At 43.4% G+C, this 13,604-nt stretch overlaps 1 pseudogene across 1 annotated transcript in view; it reads right to left on the bottom strand.

Annotated features, from left to right (window-relative positions):
* Positions 1-1,548: 1,548 nt before the first annotated feature.
* The window catches only part of LOC146988303 (protein NLRC3-like), a 53,183-nt pseudogene continuing 41,127 nt past the window's right edge, over positions 1,549-13,604 (bottom strand). The window contains exons 2-9 of the transcript XR_015035752.1: positions 10,580-10,802; positions 7,942-9,785; positions 7,268-7,441; positions 6,874-7,041; positions 5,072-5,245; positions 4,096-4,319; positions 3,411-3,454; positions 1,549-1,793 (exon numbers count right to left, since the gene is read on the bottom strand). The product of XR_015035752.1 is annotated as a protein NLRC3-like (transcript). The remainder of the gene's footprint in view (positions 1,794-3,410; positions 3,455-4,095; positions 4,320-5,071; positions 5,246-6,873; positions 7,042-7,267; positions 7,442-7,941; positions 9,786-10,579; positions 10,803-13,604) is intronic.

Genomic DNA, 13,604 nt, shown 5'->3' with positions numbered 1-13,604 from the left:
CGTAGTTTACCACCACCGGTGTGAATGTGGTATGAATGAATAATGGTTACTGTACGCGCTTTGGGTATCGGGTAACGGTAGAAAAGCGCTATATAAATGTAATACATTATTATTATTATTAATTAATCGATGTTTGCTCATGACAGCAGAGGAAACTTAACAAAAAAACAAAACAAAAAAGATTTGATGTCAATACAGTGCACAGAAATATATCTGTCTGAAAGATGATTAATGAAAAAATCATGAAATCTCATCTTTAAAAAAAACAAATAATTGTGTTTATTCAATTGTAAAGTCCAATGTTTATCTTTATTATCATTTATTAACATCTGTAATTGAACATATACATTTCAGTAAAAAAAAGAGATTAAAATACATCTGAATTAAAACAAACTGCAGTTAAAATCGATCTTAAGTGCATAAAAGCCCCCCAAAATACTTAAGTGCATAGATGAATTGATGAAAAACAAAAAGTTGCATCCTCAACATTTTGAGATTCACCACATGGCCAAAAGTATGTGGACACTTGAACCTATACAGTGGCAAGAAAAAGTATTTCCTTTCCCTGGTTTTCTGCATTAATTGCTTTCCAAAAAAAACAACATACAACAACAACAAAAACATCATTGCAGGCCTTAAATCTGCCAAAGAGCCCTTTGACACTCGACAACACTACTGGGAAAATGTTTTGTGGACTGATGAAACCAAGATCTGCCTAATTTTAGTTGCACCGTTAATCAGTATTAGATTCAAAAATGCTTTGTTCATCTGAACAATTATAATAAAGATCAAAATAATGACCCCTGCATATCCAGGTTATAGAAAATGTACCCTGTCAAATGTCAATAATAAAACATGTGGAAATAGTTAATATTTATCAAAATAAAAAGGACAAATTAACCATTATTAAAAACAAGTGGGATAACTGTCTGAATATCATAGAGCCTACACTGCTTCTGTAACGGAGGGTCCGGTTGCACTCACTCACCCATAAAGGACATGCAAACCCGACTGCCAAGCGGTCATTGACCTCGAATATCGCTACATTTTTTTTTTAGACGTTAGTTTAGGCAGCAGCTCTTTGTTGTTAAGGCGGCCGCCTTAATAGGAAAGCGCTGCGGGAAACCCTGAGTGTTTCTGGGGACACAATAAAGTGAGGGACCAGGCTGGAGCGCTGGGTTCAATGTCATAACGTCAGTACCACATGATTCACATGTTATTGATCATATGAACTCTAGTTAGCATTAGTCTTTAGCCTGGTCCGTTCTCAAAAGAAAAAAAGAATTAAAGACAGTGTCAGAAAAACACAGTTTCTACATCAGGTTCAGGTGTTTTGACAGGTAGGGATCCACCTCACAAAGAGCTGTGATCAGAATTGAAGAAGCGTCTTTTCCTTTTTTTCGTACAGTGTCGATCACCTCTTCTGCTTTCTTATTCTTGTTTGATATTGCATTAAAAGAGATAATTTCAGCATCACTTATCACCTCACAGTCCAAAAGTTTGTTCAGCAGGAGCCCAAGATTTGCATCAGACATCCTATAGATGAACTCAGTCCGAACAGACAGCAGCCTCTTTTCTGCTGAGACACTTGGAGTTGGAGCTGAGACACATGGAGTCGGTGCTGAGACACTTGGAGTCGGAACTGAGACACTTGGAGTCGGAGCTGAGACACTTGGAGTCAGTGCTGAGACACTTGGACTCGGTGCTGAAACACTTGGACTCAGACCAGGACCAGGACCAGGACCTGGAAGATGAACTAGAATCATACTTGTGTTCAATAAGCATCATCTGTGCTGTAAACAAATGTATTAATAACAAGTGAACAATGTTGCTGATTTGAGAAATGAGACATGTATACACAGTAGGGATGGAATGGTCCATGAAAAAAAATCTTGTCTGGTTTGTTTGTCTTGGTTCAGGGATACGTAAAAACTCTTTATACTAGTAATCCAGAAGACACAGGAGATCACTCCAGGTCGAACACCACTGTAAAATTCATCCAACACCACTTATTTTTGGATGGTTTGTTTTCAATGATCAGGTAATAATATGCCTGAAATCTTTATAGTGTTTTTCAACAGCCAGTGTTAAGTGCATCATCTCGGGGCATCAGGGAACACAAAAGAACATTGCACGTAACAGCCAGAATTTAGATTAATGGATGCCCCCTCAGCCCCACAATGTTTGAATTATTGGTTGAACCACTTACACAATCAATTAGAGATGATACAGATATATCGGTAACAGGTATAAGGACTGGTGACACACAACAAATAAATGGATGTAAGACTACGTCCCTATTATCACCTGCCCTGGCTCAACAGGAGATAGTAACTAATAATTAAGACATCTAGAGGACAGTTTCTGAAATGAAAGACTCTGAAATTTAAATGTTACTTCATGTACCTTGCCTATGATGAACCTGTCTGTCATACTTTGTTTCATTTGTTGTGTTCAAGCCAAAAAGTCAAATTATATATGTGTGGTGGCCTGGGAAAACCCTTCACATGGTGGGATTTTGACATTTTCATTTTTTGATATTTCCATACACTAGAAGTTTACAGCTATTCATAACTGTTTGAATAACTGAGATAGCCCTTTCAGATCAAAAGTTATGGGCATTTTAATCTATTATGACCAAAAAACTGAAAAGTGAGAAAAATGGCTTTAACTAGAACGTTGCTGTTTTAACCCTCTAAAGACGAGTGTTTTACAAAACATTAAACAACTTCTGAACTGTTTATGATAGAGATGAGCTGTAAACTGTATCTGAATCGTGTGATTCTCTGCTTTCCGAGGGTCCTTGAATGGTGCCTCTGTGACAAGAAGGGACCATAGGGTGCGTGTAATCACATGGTATGGGAACAGACGCTAACCTAGCGTAGCATCGATGCTAATCCGAACGTAGCACCAATGCTAAACAGAACGTAGCATCGGCGCTAAACCGAACTTGTCATCGGCACTTGCACATGTTTTACAAAACATCAACAACTGTTAAAGACGAACTGTAAAAAAGCATCTGAATCGCGGGATTCTCTGCTTTCCGAGGGTCCTTGAATGTTACCTCTACAATAACAACGGACCTGTCTCCTCTAGCGCTGCTGCTGCAGATCAGCTGTGCTGTGGCTCAGCTGGAAACAAAACGCTTTACTCGCCACAAAAACATAAAAATAAGTACTTTCCGTTTTGTTTTCTTAAAATATTTATTCACCACGATGTAGTAGGGAGTTCAAAGTACCAGAATCACACAAAATATCAAAATCGTGGAAATAGTACTTTTCCACCTATTTTGGCTATTTGCCACAATCGAACGTCCGCGACATCCGACGGGTTTTCCCAGACCGCCACACATATATATAAAGCATTTCACAGTCAGGTTGATGAAGAGGAGAGAGAGTTTCAGTACTCACAGTTTTTGTCTCCCGAAGCTTTAATCTCCTCGTCCTCACCAATCCTGTAGGAATCAAGACAACAGCAGCAACAGAGTCAGAGGACAATAATCAGGTCTTGTTTGAGTTTGTTTCATTAAACCAAACTGATCCAGGATCAGACTCACACAAACAAGTTTTAACTGATCTGGTATCTGGTATCATACTTTACATTTTTCAGACAAGACGATTGTCTCATAAACTATTAAATTTTTTTTAACTGAACGACTATTTGAAAATCATTGCCCAACCCACTTTATTAACGGCAGCTGTTACCTCCTTCCAGGCTTTTGATTTACCTGTCCCATTCACACCACTACTAACAGAAGGAAATAAAATATTTTGACTTCACTCCACCCAAAATTACGTTGCTCTCTGCCTCAGAAAAGTGTTTCTTTCTCTCCCTCTCTTTTAACCGGATGAACCCACCTGATTATATGGTGGTCATTGGCAATTCATGGACACAATGAGAGTCAAATATGAGTTTCTGGTTATGTAGATAAATCCTTGTATGTGCAAATCGACACAAAGTGACTAACTTTTCATGAATGAGACACATTGATGTTTTCAGTTACAGGAAGCTAGCTAAGAATAGCATGTCTACTGTACCCATCACTAATAAAAATAGATGTATAACATTATGAGTGTGCATGCCAAAATGATCTACATTGCAGATGACAACACTGATGAAAACAACATTGACTGATCCATCCCTCTACTGACCTCAGAGTCTCCAGACTACAGTCCGAACTCTTCACAAGACCCTTAAGATCCTTCACTCCTAAATACTGCAGATCGTTTTCCCTCAGGTCCAGTTCTCTCAGGTGGGAGGGGTTGGACTTCAGAGCTGAGACCAGGAAGCTGATCTCTGACAACCTGCAGTCCATCAAGCTGAATAAAGAATATAAGAAATTAGTTTATGGCAAAGTTCCTTGTTGACAGCGTTCAGGGTTTCATTGTCTGTTCAGTGCACAAGAAGATTCAGAGAGAACAAGTTTAGAAAATGGAAGTTCAGTTTTGCGTCTAATATTTTCCATGTGGTATATTTCTCTGTCTCTGTGTGCATCTGTGAGTCAATATGCTGCAAAATGGAAATTGAAGTTTTTGTGTGTCTGTGAGTTCCTGCATTGGGTTAAGGAAACACCTTGTCCAAAGAAAATATCCACTGGAGACACTGAAGCTCAGAGACAGAAAAACCTGCTGACTGAAATCACAGATTTAAGCTGCTCAAACTTCTTCAAAGTGCTGAAACCAGCACATACACAGTGCTGGTGGTCACTGACAATTCATGGACATGAATGTATGCTGAAAAGTGGGAGCACTGACAATTTACAATGGGTTGGCTTTCATGATCATACACATGACTATGATGATAATATGAGTTTCTGGTTATATAGACATAATACATATTGTTATTATGACATGTTAGCTTTGAATGTATCTTTACAAACATCACAGGGCCTCACGCCACCAGCTGTTATTCATAGGACAGTTATTGTCTGACACATTGCATGTGTTTTTGCAGTTAAGAGAAATGTGAAGAGAAACAGTTACTGGACTAAAATCAGAGAAGAAGAAAACAGTATCAACACAACTTTCACATTACATACATCTGAGCACAGAAATAAAACATGGAGTCTGACCTCAGAGTCTCCAGTCTACAGTCTGGACTCTCCAGAAAACCACTCAGATCCTTCATTCCTGAATCCTGCAGGTTGTTGTAGCTCAGGTCCAGGTGTCTCAGGTGGGAGAGGTTGGACTTCAGAGTTGGGACCAGAGAAGAACAGCTGATCTTTGACAACTTGCAGCCCCTTAATCTGAGTAACAGAAACACATGTTCAATGAAGCAGCTGATAAAGTTCAGAGACAGAAAAACCTGCTGCCAGACTTAATGTTAACTTGCTCAAACCTCTCCAAAGTACTGAAACCAGCACATACACAGGTTGTTACTATGACATGTTGGCTTTGAATATTTCACTACAAACATCACAGAGCCTCAGAAAGAGGTGGAAACAGCAGCTATTGATTATAGATCAGTTAGTCTGACACATTAAATGTGTTTCTGCAGAGGTGAAATCTGAAAAGAAAACTAAAACCACATAAGAAGAAAACAGACGTCACCATGACGACCCTCAGTGTGGATCAGTATGATATCAGCCTCATGTCTTTGACTCAGTGTCAACACAACTTTCACATCACATTCATCTGAACACAGAAAAGAAACAGAGTCTGACCTCAGAGTAGGGCTGCACAATTAATCAAATTTTAATCACGATCACGATTTTGGCTGCCACGATTAAATTAAGATGATCGTCACGATTATTAACATGTAAAAAAACGGGCTGTGCTGCATATCAAATCAAGCGCTTTCTCAACCAATAGTCCGCCAACCACCAGGGGGCGAACGAGAGGTCAGGCCTCCATGAAGCTGCCTAACTAACAAGCGAGCGCATCCTCCCTTTACATGTTGTTTACAGTCCAGAGTGTGTGTCCCGGCCGGTCAGTCGGCACCTTCAAATGCTGCTGTACTGTGTCACCTTCTGCGCCCGGTGTTACGTCTCACTCATAGACTGTATGGATCTCACTCTGAAGTGAGAGTGAGACAATGTCGGCAGCAGACGGTGACAGTAGACATGACGTGTGTCTGTGTCTGGTCAGTCAGCACCTCCAAAGGCTGTCTACTGTCGCCGTCTCGCTCTGGATCGGATCGAGGTCGGGCTGTGGGGTGGTCTCAAAGCTGGACCGAGACCCCGTCACCCCACGCGGCCGTTTTGGTGTTATACGTCGTGTAAATAAAACGTTCCGACCGTGATCATAACGGCCGGTAACGGCGATCTATGGCCGTTTTGGTGGCAGCACAGTTGAGCTAGGCCGACCTGCTGGACGCTGCCTGTGTGAAAACACTTGGTCTGTTCATGAAATGTTTTTAATTTGTTCCAAATTGCTGCTGTCCGTGCTGTGCTTTGGTCCATGCTAGACAGACTCTTGCCCACACATCTCTGTGTATCATTGATGGCAAAAATTAATTTTTACCTATAGCCTACTTTGAAATTACATTTCAGAGCCTGTACTTTCTTACTTTTATTTGAGTAAAGGAGTTGAATCAGCAGCTACTTCTACCAGATTTATTTTTTATTTTTTGTTTTTTACACAAGTATCTGTCCGCTACTGTACAGAATGACACCTCTGCACTCTGCAATGGCATTTATTTTTTGCTAGCCCTTTGTCTTGGGTAAATTTTATTTTAGGCTATTATTTATTTTTATTTTACGTTTTATTTTGAACTGAAAGCCTTGTTCACATAGCCTATTGTTTGTTTCAAATAGAAAGTGCAATAAAAACATGTTTTATCTAACATAATGTATAATTGTGATTAATAATCGTGATTTCAATATCGACAAAAATAATCGTGATTATCATTTTGGCCATAATCGTGCAGCCCTACCTCAGAGTCTCCAGTCTACACTTTGGATTCTCCAGAAAACCACTCAGATCCTTCACTCCTGAAACCTGCAGCTTGTTCTCACTCAGGTCCAGGTGTCTCAGGCGGGAGGGGTTGGACTTCAGAGCTGGGACCAGAAAGCTGATCTCTGACAAACTACAGTGCTCCAATCTTAATAAAGAAAAAAAGATCATTAATTGATCAGATACATTGATCACACTGACCGTATCCACAGCCACTGATCCTATGAGTGACCTCTGACCCTACACCTTCGAAGTGACAGTGTCATAATCAGTCACTGCTTCAGTCTCACAAATATTCAAACCAATGACGAACTGAACCTTCACACATTTGAGCTGAGTATAAACAAAACTTACAACAGGTCCAGTGAACTGACCTCAGAGTCTCCAGTTTACAGTTTGGACTCTTCAGTCCAGCACAGAGAATCTTCACTACAGAATCCTCCAGGTAGTTTTTACTCATGTCCAGTTCTGTCAGGTGGGAGGGGTTGGACTTCAGAGCTGAGGCCACGATTTCACAGTGTTTGTCTGTGAGTCCACAGCCAACAAGTCTGTGAAGAGAGAAAATCTGTCAGAATCAAATCAAATCTGATGACAGGTTGTGATGATGTGTTGAACATCTGAGGTTCAGCTAATCTTCTCTGAGTTAGATATGAAACTGTCAGACTTGCACAGATTTAATCTGAATCTGTGTTTTAGATGAAGTACGTGAACAACGTCACGTTTCTGCTTCATTGTGATTTGATCCAGAGTGAGGATGAAGACACAAATTTTGAACTGTCAACTGTTTTTAGACTGATTCCAGAGCAGTAATACTGATCCGTGGTGCTGCTTTAATTAGATTCATCAGGTTTGAATACAATCAAAAAGTCAAAAGAAAAAAATAGTGTTTTTGTTGATTAAACAGCAACAATCACAACCACCTGAAGAATCTATTTGTTGGAGCTCACAGCTTTTATTACACCTCCTGAAATGACATAAGTCAAACTAAGAATATTGACTACTGATTTGATCCGCTGATCAATATTACAATGATCATATCTGTACTCACCGAGCCTTTCTGCAGTTCCTCACAGCTGGGATCAGTCTCCCTCGTCCCTGATCTGATGTGTTGTACATCTTCGGGTAGAACTCATTCAGAACCTGCTCTGACATCTGCAGTATGTAGGCTAGAGCTGAGCACTGGATCTCAGAGAGTTCCTTCTCTGATCTGTTCTCTGACTTTAGGAACTGTTCTATCTCTTGGTGAACTGACTGGTCGTTCATCTCTGTCAGACAGTGGAAGATGTTGATGCATCTGTCAGGGGACACATTATAATGCACCATCTTCTTCAGGTTGTTGATCACTCTCTGGATGGTTTTTGAACTGTTGTCTGTCTGACCCAGCAGACCTCCTAACAGCCTCTGGTTGGACTTCAGAGAGAGGCCATGAAGGAAGCGAACAAACAGGTCCAGATGACCATTTTTACTATTGAAGGATTCATCCATGGCTCTGTCCAGGAAGTCATCCAGGGTAAAATTAACATCTTGGTCTTTCAGGAAGTTCTCCAGGACCTCTGTGTTCCTGTCGGTGAAACAGTGGAACATGTAGACTGCAGCCAGAAACTCCTGAACACTCAGATGAACAAAGCAGTAGACTGTTTTCTGAAAGATCACACTCTCTCTTTTGAAGATCTCAGTACAGAGTCCTGAGTTCACCAAGGCCTCTGTGACATCCAGACCACACTGCTCCAGGTCTTCTTGGTAGAACATGATGTTTCCTTCCTGCAGCTGTTCAAACGCCAGCCTCCCCAGCTTCAGAAGAACTTCCCTGTCGGCCTCCGTCAGCTCCTGTGGACTCGTCTCATGTCCCCCACCGTACTTATTCTTCTTCCTATTTGTCTGGACCAGCAGGAAGTGTGAGAACAGGTCAGTCATGGTCTTGGGCAGCTCTCTTCTTTGGTCTGTGGTCAACATGTGCTCCAGAACTGTAGCACTGATCCAGCAGAAGACTGGGACTTGACACATGATGTGGAGGGTCCTGGGCCTCTTGATGTGTGATATCATTCTTCTGGACAGATCTTCATCACTGGACTTCCTCCTGAAGTACTCCTCTATCTGGGCGTTAGTGAAGCCTCTAACCTCTGTTACCCTGTCAACGCATGTAGAAGGGATCTGATTGGCTGCTGCAGGTCTGGAGGTGATCCAGACCAGAGCTGAGGGAAGCAGATTCCCCTGGATGAGGTTTGTCAGCAGCACGTTGACTGATGACGTCTGTGTGACATCAGACACAACCTCCCTGTTGTTGAAGTCCAGTGACAGTCGGCTTTCATCCAGGCCGTCAAAGATGAAGAGAAGTTTACAGACAGCCAGCTGCTCTGCTGTGACCTTCTGTAATGTTGGATGGAAAACATGGAGCAGCCTGGGTAGACTGAACTGCTGATCTCTGATCAGGTTCAGTTCCCTAAATGAAAGCAGAACCAGCAGACTGACATCTTGGTTCTCCAAGCCCTCGGCCCAGTCTAGAGTGAACTTCTGCACTGAGAAGGTTTTTCCAACGCCAGCGACGCCATTTGTCAGCACCACTCTGATGGGTCTTTGTTGGATAGGTGAGACTGTAGAGACTTTGCCTTTCTGTTGGACAGGTAGGTCTTTAAAGATGTTGTTGCACTTGATTGGAGTGTCATTGAGGATCTCCTTCTTAGACGTTGTCTCCAGCTGTCTCACCTCATGTTGGGTATTAACCTCTTCACTCTGTCCCTCTGTGATGTAGAGCTCAGTGTAGATCCTGTTGAGGAGGGTTCTACTTCCTGTTTCATTTCCTGTTCCTTCAGTCACTTGTTCACATCTACTCCTCAGACGGATCTTATATTGATCTAAAACCTCCTGTAGACCACGATCTGCTGTGAGAAAAGAGTCAGACTGAAGACAGAGAGACTGACAATCTGATCTGACGATTTTCATCAGCCGAAAAAAACAAACAAAACTAATCTGCTCTCTCATCAATTGTATTATCTGTGTTTTGTCATTTTCAGAAAATTAAAAACAATGAAGGTCATAATCTTACTTTATTTAAAGGGACAACGAGGAGTTTCTATTTGGTTATAAAAAAGTCTCACGTTAATGTGGATGAATCTCCGCTACCCACACTTGTTAATGGGCCCATTTTCGATAAATATATCGTTCTGTCTCTATCGTTATTTTGTTATTATTAGTGGTGGCGGACCTTCGTGGCGAGTCATGAGAATAACGCAGCCGCATCGCCGTTTATGGTCGGAACTACGGTGGTATGTGAACCTCTTTGAACCTCTGACTTTAATTATTGATGAATGAAAACATGAGTCCGTCTTGCGCCCGGTCAAAGAAATGTACGGTGCGCGCGGAGGCTCATAAATGTAGTGTGAAAACGCTTCGCTTTTCCAAAACTCCTCGTTGTCCCTTTAACAGAACTGATAACATCAGAGATATTTCAGTTTTCAAAAAAAAAAAAAAGTCTGATCATGACATACCAAGTATAAAGTAAAACGACCGTGTCATGGTCCCATGTCCATGCGTTGTCCAACTAGAGACCATTGCAATAAAATTTACGACATGTCATGAATTGTTCATAGATACAGATTGAAATTAACAAATACCTATTGGTTTTATGTATTTATTAATATGACTGCATTCTCAGTTATTGGACAAGCAACATACAAAGACTTGCCTATTGAGCCTGTCATAGCCTGCAGTCCATCACTGGTTCTGGGTCTTTTTCCACACTGGAGACAGGAGGGGTTTCCTGCAGACCCAGACTGGTCCCAGTATGAGGTGAAGCACTGTCTGCAAAAGCAGTGTCCACAGCTGGTGGAGACTGGATCCTTCAGGACGTCCTGACAGAGACCACAGCAAGACAGCTGCTCGTCCATAGAGTCACCACTGTTCTCCATCTCTCTGTAAAGACATGAACACATGTATATTTAAAGTAGTCACCTCCTCAAGGTAATTTCCTCCTCCCCTCAGACTAGATCCAGATTACCTGATCCCTGTTTGTGCAGAGTACACAGAAAATATTTAGTAATAATAGTTTGTGAGACATCTTCTCATAATTACTTTGACTTTACTTATGGCGAGGAAGTGTTTTCATGAAGACACTGACCTTGACTTTTGTTCTTTAGCGGACAAAATCAAATCAGTTTGATCTAGTGTCCAGGTGAACATTTGTGCTAAATCTGAAGAAATTCCTTCAAGATGTTTCAATAATTGTGCAGTTTAAATTAGGATGAGCTAAACTGAATAGATATGGTGACTAAAGGTCAAAGGTCAGTATGTCCTTGTGACTTTCCATAACTCAAGACTTCACACAACAAGACAAGACTAAATTGATTGTGGACATACACTATGTAATCTGGAACTAGTTTGAGTGGAGGAGCCGGAGATTTTGAATATCACTCAGCCCTAATTTCTGTTCTCCATGAACGAGGAACAACCGGTAGCTCTAGTGTCTGTGTTTGCCCTTTTTCAAATCTACGGAGTCACAGTGTATCTACATGTGTATGCATGTAGTGTTCAGGTTAGTATAGTATAGTATAGTATAGTATAGTATAGTATAGTATAGTGCGGACACTTTGTGAATTTGAGATCAAATTACCAACCATTAACTGCAACATGTGTTAGGTTGGGGGAGGACAGGACCCAAATGCAGACTCAGGTTCAGTGACAAAAAGGGATTTATTGGTAACTCATAAGTACGGGGAAACACAGGAATACAAGGAGCATGAAGCCAGGACGACAAACGACAGAATGAACCGACCAAAAAAGGACCCAGTGGACCATTCCCCTCCCCGGATGACTCTTTTCGAGTATTTTGCCCTCATCTGGCACCAACTCCCCAAAGCCCAGCAGAGGAGCCTCCTCTCGCCGTCGCCAGCACCCCCAGCCTCATCCCCAGCAACCCACCTACTCTGCTGAGACTGACCCGTTCAGGGGATCCCGTCTGGCTCGAGGAGGACCCCTCTCCGTTCAACAGGGCAGCACTAGCCTCATCCAGGCCAGGCAGAGGCTCCTGGCCTGCTAGCGGTAAGCCGGTTAGCCACACTCCCATTCCCTCTCCAGCTCTGCTGCAGCCATCTCCTGTCCCTGCCCCGCTGCAGCCTTCAAGTTCTCCAGGGGCTGGCCGCAGCCTTCAAGTTCTCCTGTGGCTGGGACGCAGCCTTCATGTCCCCCTCCGGCTGGGCCGCAGCCTTCAAGTTCCCCTCTGGCTGGGCATCAGCCTCCATGTCCCCTAGCTGCGGTGAGGCAGTCGGTGGTCCAGCCGACTCCTGCTCCCCGTGCCTCGTTGGCAGTTCGGTCAACTCCAGCGCTGCAGCATCCCCCTGTGCCCTCTTCAGAGCTGCAGCTTCCCCCGGCGCCCTCTTCAGAGCTGCAGTCACCCTGTTCCGGCGTCGGGGGCCCTGGCTGACGCCACTCCTGTTCCAGCGTCGGAGGTCCCGGCTGGCGCCACCCCTGTTCCTGCGTCACACGATGCAGCACCCAGCTCTCCTGTGGAGGTCAGGGCACCGAGGAGGAGACATAGGCCCCCAGCTCTGGTGTGCCAGAGCTCGGTGTTTCCTGTCTTCCACCTGGTGGCGAGCAGTCCCAGGTTCCCAGCCTCCAGCCAAGGGGCTCATCCACTCCTGTTTCCAGTGTCCAGCAGGAAGCCCGTCCGGCTCCTGATTCCAGTGTCCAAGCTCCCGATTCCAGTGCCCAGCAGGAAGCTGTCCGGCTCCTGTTTCCAGTGTCCAGCAGGAGGCCCGTCCGGGTCCTGGTTCCAGTGTCCAGCAGGAGGCCCGTCCGGCTCCTGTTTCCAGTGTCCAGCAGGAGGCACGTCCGGGTCCTGGTTCCAGTGTCCAGCAGGAAGCCTGTCCTGCTCCTGTTTCCAGTGTCCAGCCGGTGGTGTGTCCGGCTTCTGTCTCCAGTGTTCAGCAGTAGAGATGCACCAATCAATCGGCCGCCGATTAAAAAAGCTGGTGTTATATCCAATCGGTGACAGGCCGGTCACTGTCGTAACTTCCAGTTTTCGGCCGATCAAACTGACCTGCATGCGCGGTGCGTAGCAGCTCAACTTGCCCAGAGCAAAACAGCAGCGAAGCTAAAAACTAGCAGAAGACTCAGGAAGAAAACATGTCGCTGATTTGGACCAGAGAACTTCTCTGTTTGGACTTACTTCACTGTGTGCCAGGACGACCCAAAACACGCTGTTTGCATTTTCATTAATCCTCCGCGGCCGGTTCGCGCCCTGCAGCGATCGTTTTGGCGTCTGGTCTATTTTGTGCAGGAGCCGCGAGCGTCAATCTTGGGCAGGAAGTCTCACAAACAAACACGAGAGGATTCGGTCAATTTTCTAAATAAAACAATTTTCTAAATAAAACACCGCGATACAAATACGTGAGGCCAATGTGTGTACGTTTGTAGCCTATTTGTGTTTATTAATCTAAACAGAGCGCGAGAAATGAACGAATACACACACACACACACAGAGGGGCAGAGGTGTAAGCACTGTTGAAACTCTCACTCTATTTCTTATTTGTGATGTTTCATCCTTAACTCTTTCGCGACCATTGACGAGTTAACTCGTCACAGCCTGCCGAACGTTCACGACCATTGATGAGTAAACTCGTCAAAACCATTTTTTTTACAGATTACGATAATAGACACTCTGAGGTACCCTGTGTGTGAATATGGTAGTCCTCTGATATGTAAAACTGTTTTAAACTA

The sequence above is a fragment of the Trachurus japonicus genome, chromosome 4 (genome assembly GCF_045865225.1).
Source record: "Trachurus japonicus isolate A0001 chromosome 4, Traja_1.0".
In the NCBI taxonomy this organism is placed as follows: Eukaryota; Metazoa; Chordata; class Actinopteri; order Carangiformes; family Carangidae; genus Trachurus; species Trachurus japonicus.
The sequence above is the reverse complement of the archived record's forward strand: the minus strand, read 5'-3'. Positions and strand labels throughout refer to the sequence as shown.